This window comes from Triticum dicoccoides, chromosome 3B (genome assembly GCF_002162155.2).
Source record: "Triticum dicoccoides isolate Atlit2015 ecotype Zavitan chromosome 3B, WEW_v2.0, whole genome shotgun sequence".
Classification (NCBI taxonomy): Eukaryota; Viridiplantae; Streptophyta; class Magnoliopsida; order Poales; family Poaceae; genus Triticum; species Triticum dicoccoides.
In genome coordinates, this window is record NC_041385.1 from 454,436,286 (window position 1) to 454,445,045 (window position 8,760).

Below are 8,760 nucleotides of genomic sequence, written 5' to 3' on the forward strand. Positions count from 1 at the left end.
TGTGGCACTACCATTTGGGTCATATCAGTGTAAAGCGCATGAAGAAACTCCATGTTGATGGACTTTTGGAATCATTTGATGCTTGTGAACTGTCCCTTATGAGCAAGATGACTAAAACTATGTTCTCCAGAACAATGGAACGAGCTAGTGACTTATTGGAAATAACACATACCGATGTATGCGGTCCAACGAGAGTTGATGCTCGTGGCGGATATTGTTATTTTCTGACCTTCACAAATGATTTGAGCAGATATGGGTATATCTACTTAATGAAACACAAGTTTGAAACATTTGAAAAGTTCAAAGAATTTCGGAGTGAAGTGGAGAATCATCGTAACAAGAAAATAAAGTTTCTACAATCTATCGTGGAGGAGAATATTTGAGTTACGAGTTTGGCCTTCATTTTAAACAATGTGGAATAGTTTCACAGCTCACGCCACCTGGAACACCACAGCGCAATGGTGTGTCCGAACATCATAACTGCACTTTATTGGATATGGTACGATCTATGATGTCTCTTACCGATTTACCACTATCATTTTGGGGTGTTATGCATTAGAGACAGCTACATTCACGTTAAACATGGAACCATCGAAATCCGTTGAGACGACGCCTTATGAACTATGGTTTGGCAAGAAACCAAAGTTCTCGTTTCTTAAAGTTTGGGGCTGTGATGCTTATGTGAAAAAGCTTCAACCTGATAAGCTCGAACCCAAATCGGAGAAGTGCATCTTCATAGGATACCCAAAGGAAACTATTGGGTACACCTTCTATCACAGATTCGAAGGCAAGATATTCATTGCTAAGAATGGATCCTTTCTAGAGAAGGAGTTTCTCTCGAAAGAAGTGAGTGGGAGGAAAGTAGAACTTGATGAGGTAATTGTACCTTCTCCTGAATTGGAAAGTAGTTCATCACAGAAATCAATTCTAGTGATTCCTACACCAATTAGTGAAGAAGATAATGATGATGATCATGAAACTTCAGATCAAGTTACTACCAAACCTCGTAGGTCAACCAGAGTATGATCCGCACCAGAGTGGTACGGTAGTCCTATTCTGGAAGTCATGTTACTAGACCATGATAAACCTATGAACTATGAGGAAGCGATGATGAGCCAGATTCCGTGAAATGGCTTGAGACCATGAAATCTGAGATGGGATCCATGTACGAGAACAAAGTGTGGACTTTGGTGGACTTGCTCGATGATCGTCAAGCTATATTAAATAAATAGATCTTCAAGAGGAAGACAGACACTGATAGTAGTGTTACTATCTACAAAGCTCGACTTGTCGCAAAAAGGTTTTCGACAAGTTCAAGGTGTTGACTACAATGAGATTTTCTCAACTGTAGCGATGCTTAAATCCGTCTGAATCATGTTAGTAGTTGCCATATTTTATGAAATCTGGCAAATGGATGTCAAAACTACATTCCTTAAATGCATATTTCTTAAAGAAGAGTTGTATATGATGCAACCAGAAGATTTTGTCAATCCTAAAGGTACTAACAAGGTGTGCAAGCTCCAGTGATCCATCTATGGACTGGTGCAAGCATCTCGGAGTTGGAATATACGCTTTAATGAGTTGATCAAAGCATATAGTTTTATATAGACTTGTGGTGAAGCCTGTATTTACAAGAAAGTGAGGGGGAGCACTACAGCCTTTCTGATAAGTATATGTGAATGACATATCGTTGATCGGAAATGATGTAAAAATTTCTGGAAAGCATAAAGGAGAGTTTGAAAGGAGTTTTTCAAAGAAAGACCTCGGTGAAGTTGCTTATATATTGGGCATCAACATGTATAGAGATAGATCAAGACGCTTGATAAGATTTTTCAATGAATACATACCTTAACAAGGTTTTTGAAAGAGTTCAAAATGGATCAGTCAAAGAAGAAGTTCTTGCCTGTATTAGAAGGTGTAAAGTTGAGTAAGACTCAAAACCCGACTACTTCAGAAGATAGAAAGAGAATGAAAGTCATTCCTTATGCCACAGTCATAGGTTCTATAAAGTATGTTGTGTTGTGTACCAGACCTATTATGCACCGTCCCATGAGTTTGGCAAGGGGGTACAATAGTGATCTAAGAGTAGATCACTGGACAACGGTCAAAATTATCCTTAGTGAGGACTAAGGAAATATTTCTCAGTTATGGAGGTGATAAAGAGTTCGTTGTAAAGAGTTGCGTTGATGCAAGCTTTTACACCGATCCGGATGACTCTAAATCTCAATCTGGATACATATCGAAAGTGGGAGCAATTAGCTAGAGTAGCTCCATGCAGAGCATTGTAGACATAGAATATTTGCAAAATACATACGGCTCTGATTGTGACAGACCCGTTGACTAATCTTCTTTGACAAGCAAAACATGGTCACACCTTAGTACTCTTTGGAGGTTAATCACATAGCGATGTGAACTAGATTATTGACTCTAGTAAACCCTTTTGGGTGTTGGTCACACGGCGATGTGAACTATGGGTGTTAATCACATACAGATGTGAACTATTGGTGTTAAATCACATGGCGATGTGAACTAGATTATTGACTCTAGTGCAAGTGGGAGACTAAAGGAAATATGCCCTAGAGGCAATAATAAAGTTATTATTTATTTCCTTATTTCATGATAAATGTTTATTATTCATGCTAGAATTGTATTAACCGGAAACTTAGTACATGTGTGAATACATAGACAGAACATAGTGTCCCTAGTATGCCTCTACTTGACTAGCTCGTTAATCAAAGATGGTTATGTTTCCTAATCATAGACATGTGTTGTCATTTGATGAACGGGATTACATCATTAGGAGAATGATGTGATGGACAAGACCCATCCGTTAGCTTAGCATCATGATCGTTACAGTTTCATTGCTACTGCTTTCTTCATGACTTATACACGTTCCTCAGACTATGAGATTATGCAACTCCCGAATGTCGGAGGAACACCTTGTGTTCTATCAAACGTCACAACATAACTATGTGATTATAAAGGTGCTCTACAGGTGTATGCGAAGGTGTTTGTTGGTTTGGCATAGATCGAGATTAGGATTTGTCACTCCGTATTTTGGAGAGGTATCTCTAGGCCCTCTCGGTAATGCTCATCACTATAAGCCTTGCAAGCAATGTGACTAATGAGTTAGTTGCGGGATGAAGTATTATGGAACGAGTAAAGAGACTTGCCAGTAACGAGATTGAACTAGGTATGATGATACCGACGATCGAATCTCGGGCAAGTAACATACCGATGACAAAGGGAACAACGTATGCTGTTATGCGGTTTGACCGATAAAGATCTTTGTAGAATATGTAGGAGCCAATATGAGCATCCAAGTTCCGCTATTGGTTATTGACCGGAGATGTGTCTCGGTCATTTCTACATAGTTCTCGAACCCGTAGGGTCCGCACGCTTAACGTTTGATGATGATATGTATTATGAGTTATGTGTTTTTGATGACTGAAGTTTATTCAGAGTCTCGGATGAGATCACGGACGTGACGAGGAGTCTCAAAATGGTCGATACATAAAGATTCATATATTGGAAGGTTGCATTTGGACATCGGAATGATTCTGAGCGGTTCGGGCATTTTTCCTGAGTACCGGGAGGTTATCGGAACCCCCGGGAGAAGTAATGGGCCTATTGGGACTTATTGGAGGAGAGAAGAGAGGCCACAAGGGAGGGGTGCACCCTCCCCTTGCCTAAACCGAATTGGACTAGGGGAGGTGGCCGACCCCCCTCTTTCCTTCTCCCTCTCTCTCCCTTCCCTTCCCTCCGGTGGAAGAAATGAAAAGGGGGGAAGCGAATCCTACTTGGACTAGGAGTCCAAGCAGGACTCCCCCCTGGCGCGCCCAACCTGGTCGGCCTCCTCTCTCCCTCCCTCCTTTATATACGCGGCCAGGGGGCACCCCAATAGCACAACAGATAATCTATTAGCCGTGTGTGGTGCCCTCCTCCACATTTACACACCTCGATCATATTGTCATAGTGCTTAGGCGAAGCACTGCACTGGTAACTTCATCATCACCGTCACCATGCCGTCGTGCTGACGGAACTCACCCTCGGCCTCAACTGGATCAAGAGTACAAGGGACGTCATTGAGCTGAACGTGTGCTGAACGCGGAGGTGCCATACGTTCGGTACTTTAATTGGTTGGATCGCGAAGATGTTTGACTACATCAACTGCGTTATTGAAACGCTTCCGCTTTTGATCTACGAGGGTACGTGGACACACTCTCCCCCTCTCGTTGTTATGCATCTTCTAGATAGATCTTGCGTGATTGTAGGAAACTTTTTGAAATTACCGCGTTCCCCAACAATCAGTTGTCCACATTTGCAACTCGATGTAGGGGCTGGTAAGAACTAGGCGTGTAGCACAAGGGGAGATTGACATCAGGGTCGGTAACAAAGCAAGAGTTGTTGCGTTGGAGGTCGGCACGATGCAGCTCCAGCTTCCTTCTGGATTTAATTTGGAATTGAATAATTGTTATTACATTCCTGCACTTAGTCGAAACATTATTTCTGCCTCATGCTTGATGAGTTAGGGTTATGAATTCAATTTAAAGGTTGTTCGTTTTATTTGAATGGTATGTTCCACGGCTATGCGTCCATTGTTGATGGGCTATTTATATTGAATCTGGAATAGGAACCGGTCTATAACATGAATGTCAAGAGGCATAAGCCTAATGAGATAAATCCGACATACTTCTGGCACTGCCGGCTTGGACACATTAGTCTAAAACACATGAAGAAGCTCCATGATGATGGGCTCCTAACTTCGTCCGACTTTGGGTCGTTCGAGACATGCGAATCATGCTTACTCGACAAGATGACTAAGTCTTCTTTCGCAAAGAGTTGCGAGAGGGCATCCGAGCTATTGGAACTGATACACAGTGATGTCTGTGGACCAATGAGCACAACTGCCAGAGGTGGCTATCAGTACTTGTGACTTTTACTGACGACTTGAGTAGATATGGATATATCTATTTGATGAGGCACAAGTCAGAAACTCTTGAAAAGTTCAAAGAGTTTCAGAACGAAGTTGAGAATCAGCTCGGCAAGACTATAAAGATTCTATGATCTGATCGTGGAGGTGGGTACATGAACCAGAAGTTTGATGATCATCTGAAAAGTCGAGGTATAGTACCTCAGCTCACACCTCCGGGTACGCCATAGAGAAACGGTGTGTTGGAACGGGGTAATAGGACCTTGTTGGACATGGTCCGGTCTATGATGAGCAAATCGGATTTACCCTTGTCATTCTGGGGATACACTATAGAAACTGCAGCTTTGACACTTAATAGGGTACCATCAAAATTCATAGACAAGACACCACATGAGATGTGGACCGGGAAGAGTCCCAGTTTGTCTTTTCTAAAGATTTGGGGTTGTGAAGCATTTGTCAAGCAACTTATGTTAGACAAGCTTACACCCAAGTCGAATAAATGCATATTCGTGGGATATCCGAGGGAAACCTTGGGATATAGCTTCTACGACCGAGAAGAGAACAAAGTGTTTATTGCTCGGAATGGGGTTTTCCTTCAGAAAGAGTTTCTGTTGGGAAGCCAGTGGGAGTACGGTCCGACTCGAAGAAATTCGAGGACCACTTGGGGACGGCTCGATGGGTGATGAGATCATACCAGATTCTGTTAGGGAACCTATAGTGGAAGCGGCACCGCAACCACGGAGGTCGGAAAGATTACGCAGAGTGGGTGATGTATTGTTGCTAGAAAGCGACGAGCCGACCACATATGCGGAAGCGATGGTGAGCCGGGATTCCGAGCCATGGCTAGAGGCCATGAGATCCGAGTTAAAGTCCATGGATGATAATAAAGTCTGGGACTTGATTGATCCGCCGCCCGGTGTAAAGTCCATTGACTGCAAATGGGTCTTTAAGAAGAAAACCGATGTGGATGGGAATGTTCAGATCCACAAAGCTCAGCTTATCGCTACAGGTTATGGAGAAATTCAAGAAATTGACTACAAGGAGACTTACTCGCCGGTAGCAATGCTGAAGTCGGTGAGGATCGTACTAGCTATAGCTGCATATTTCGATTACGAGATATGGCAGATGGATGTCAAAACGGCGTTCCTTCACGGAAATTTAACCAAGGGCGTGTATATGATACAAACCGATGGTTTTGTCGATCTGACTAGTGCTAGTAAGGTATGCAAGCTCAAGAGATCCATTTATGGGTTGAGGCAAGCATCTCGGAGTTGGAACATTTGTTTTGATGAGGCCGTCACTGGTCTCGGTTTCATCAAAAGCGATGAGGACGTTTGTTTATACAAGCGGTTAAGTGGGAGCTCGATAGTGTTTTTGATCTTGTATGCGGATGACGCGGAAATGATGTTTCGATGCTGAACTCGGTCAAGGAATCATTGAATGGCAAGTTTTCAATGAAGGACCTTGGTGAGACAATTTACATTTTAGGCATCAAGATCTATAGAGATAGATCAAGGGGGCTGCTCGGCTTGAGCCAGAGCACGTACATAGATAAAGTGTTGAAGAGGTTCAACACGAGTGAGGCCAAGAAAGGGTTCTTGCCTATCTCACATGGTATATGGCTAAGCGAGACTCGGAGTCCTTTGACATTTGATGAGCAAAGCAAGATGAGTCGGATTCGGTATGCCTCGGCAATCGGATCCATCATGTATGCCATGATATGTATACGGCCTGACGTTGCTTTTGCAATAAGCCTAACAAGTAGATACCAGGCCAAACAGTCACTGGGCAGCGGTAACGACTATTTTGAAGTACCTGAGAAGGACTAAAGAGATGTTCCTAGTTCATGGAGGTGAGGAAGAGCTCGTCGTAAGGGGTTACGCTAATGCTAGTTTCCAAACCGACAGAGATGATTGTCGATCACAGTCCGGATTAGTGTACGTCATGAACGGAGGAGCAGTGAGCTGGATGAGTTCCAAGCAAGAAACGGTGGCTGATTCTACCACAGAAGCCGAATACATTGCGGCTTGTGAAGCCGCAAAGGAAGGTGTTTGGATCTGGAACTTTCTGCATGATCTTGGTATTTTCCCAGCCTCAGTAAAACCATTGGACCTTTATTGTGATCATTCTGGTGCCATCGCACAAGCCAAGGAGCCGAGGAATCACCACAAGACCAGACACATAGATCGAAAATATCACCTAATACGAAAGATCGTAAAGAATGGTGATGTTGAGTTATGCAAAATTCACACAGATGTAAATGTTGCAGATCCGTTGACGAAGCTGCTTCCACAACCCAAGCATGAGGGGCACGTTAGAGCTATGGGCATTCGATGACTATTTGATTGACTCTGGTGCAAGTGGGAGACTATTGGAGATATGCCTTAGAGGCAATCATGTATGATAATATTTCCTATGTTTTTATGAATAAAGGTAGTCCTTGGACATTATCAATAATGTGTATCAACAAGTATGTGACTTGTTTGTGGGACTATGCATTATATGATGACTGTCCTAAAAGGTCCGTAGTATGAAAGGGTTGTGTGGACGGGCAACCGACTAGACTAGCATATGACACGGTCGATGGCTTGGTCTCACTAGCCATGAAGCATTGGAAGCTAATCGGTTAATATGGACTCGAATGGATCTGGTCGGATGCGACATAGTTGGATCCGAGTTGAGATAAGGTCCAAGTTGGACAGACCCAACTATGAGACGCAACGATATGTCATCTATGAGTCTCTAATACAACATACGTTCTATGTCCTAAGACCTGAGCTGGCGCATGTACTTGGGATGGTGACAGACTTGCTTTGGGCCAACCAAACGCTACTCCGTGACTGGGTAGTTACAAAGATAGGTTTTGGGCTTGTCCAGACCCATGCTGCGAGACATGGTCGAGCAAGATGGGATTTTCCCCTCCAGTCAGGAGAGATATACTCTGGGCCCCTCATGTGATTCGACCAAGATAAGCATGGACATGTGACATGGATTATGAGATAATCCGATTTGTGGTCGACATCACTGGAACGAGAAAGAGGTCGGGCTAGCACAAGGATGACAGACTCGCCTTGAGCCCAACAACATATATCGTGTGGCAAAGGGAATAGAAGTGTGACATGTTGTACAGGTTCGCCTAACCAGCTTCATCGGACACTTGGAGTCGGCACACTTTTCTAGAGGCCGTTACCGACTAGATGAGGCAGATGTGATCTGACTCGCGACCAAGTGAACGAGAACCTAAGGGATTACACTTAAGGGAAGGAACCTATGAGGCTGGACATGACTCCACAAGTTGGATGTGATCCTACTCGGACTCAGATCCAGGTCGAATAGACTTTGGGCTTTAGAATCCATGTGAGGCCCAAGTGTTGAGCCCGCGACGGATGCCTATATAAAGTGGGGGTACGACATACTCATTTGGTTGATCGCTTCGGTGATGTCACTAGGGTTCGCAAATAGCCACCTCCACTCGTCGTCGACTGTGTGATTAGACCTAGCAGTCCACCGCACGTCGTTCCTCCTGCATGCGCGGATACCGTTTGAGGCGGTGCACTTGTGTCACTCCGGCGAACCTGTACGTGGGAACCGAGGACCGGCTGTTCGAGGGAGATCAGAGGAGGAGGGGACGATCCACGCGGACACGCTGCCCCAACTCTTCTTCTGCTGCACGTCTAGTGGTAATGATCTGTGATCCATTCCCGTAGCATGATCTTGGTTGTTCCGCGCGTAGGAATTTTTTTAATTTGCAGTCGGCGCATCCTACCGTAGAGCCCAACAATATTTAATCTCCAGGTGTGGTTGAATCGACAACTCAACTGCTAATA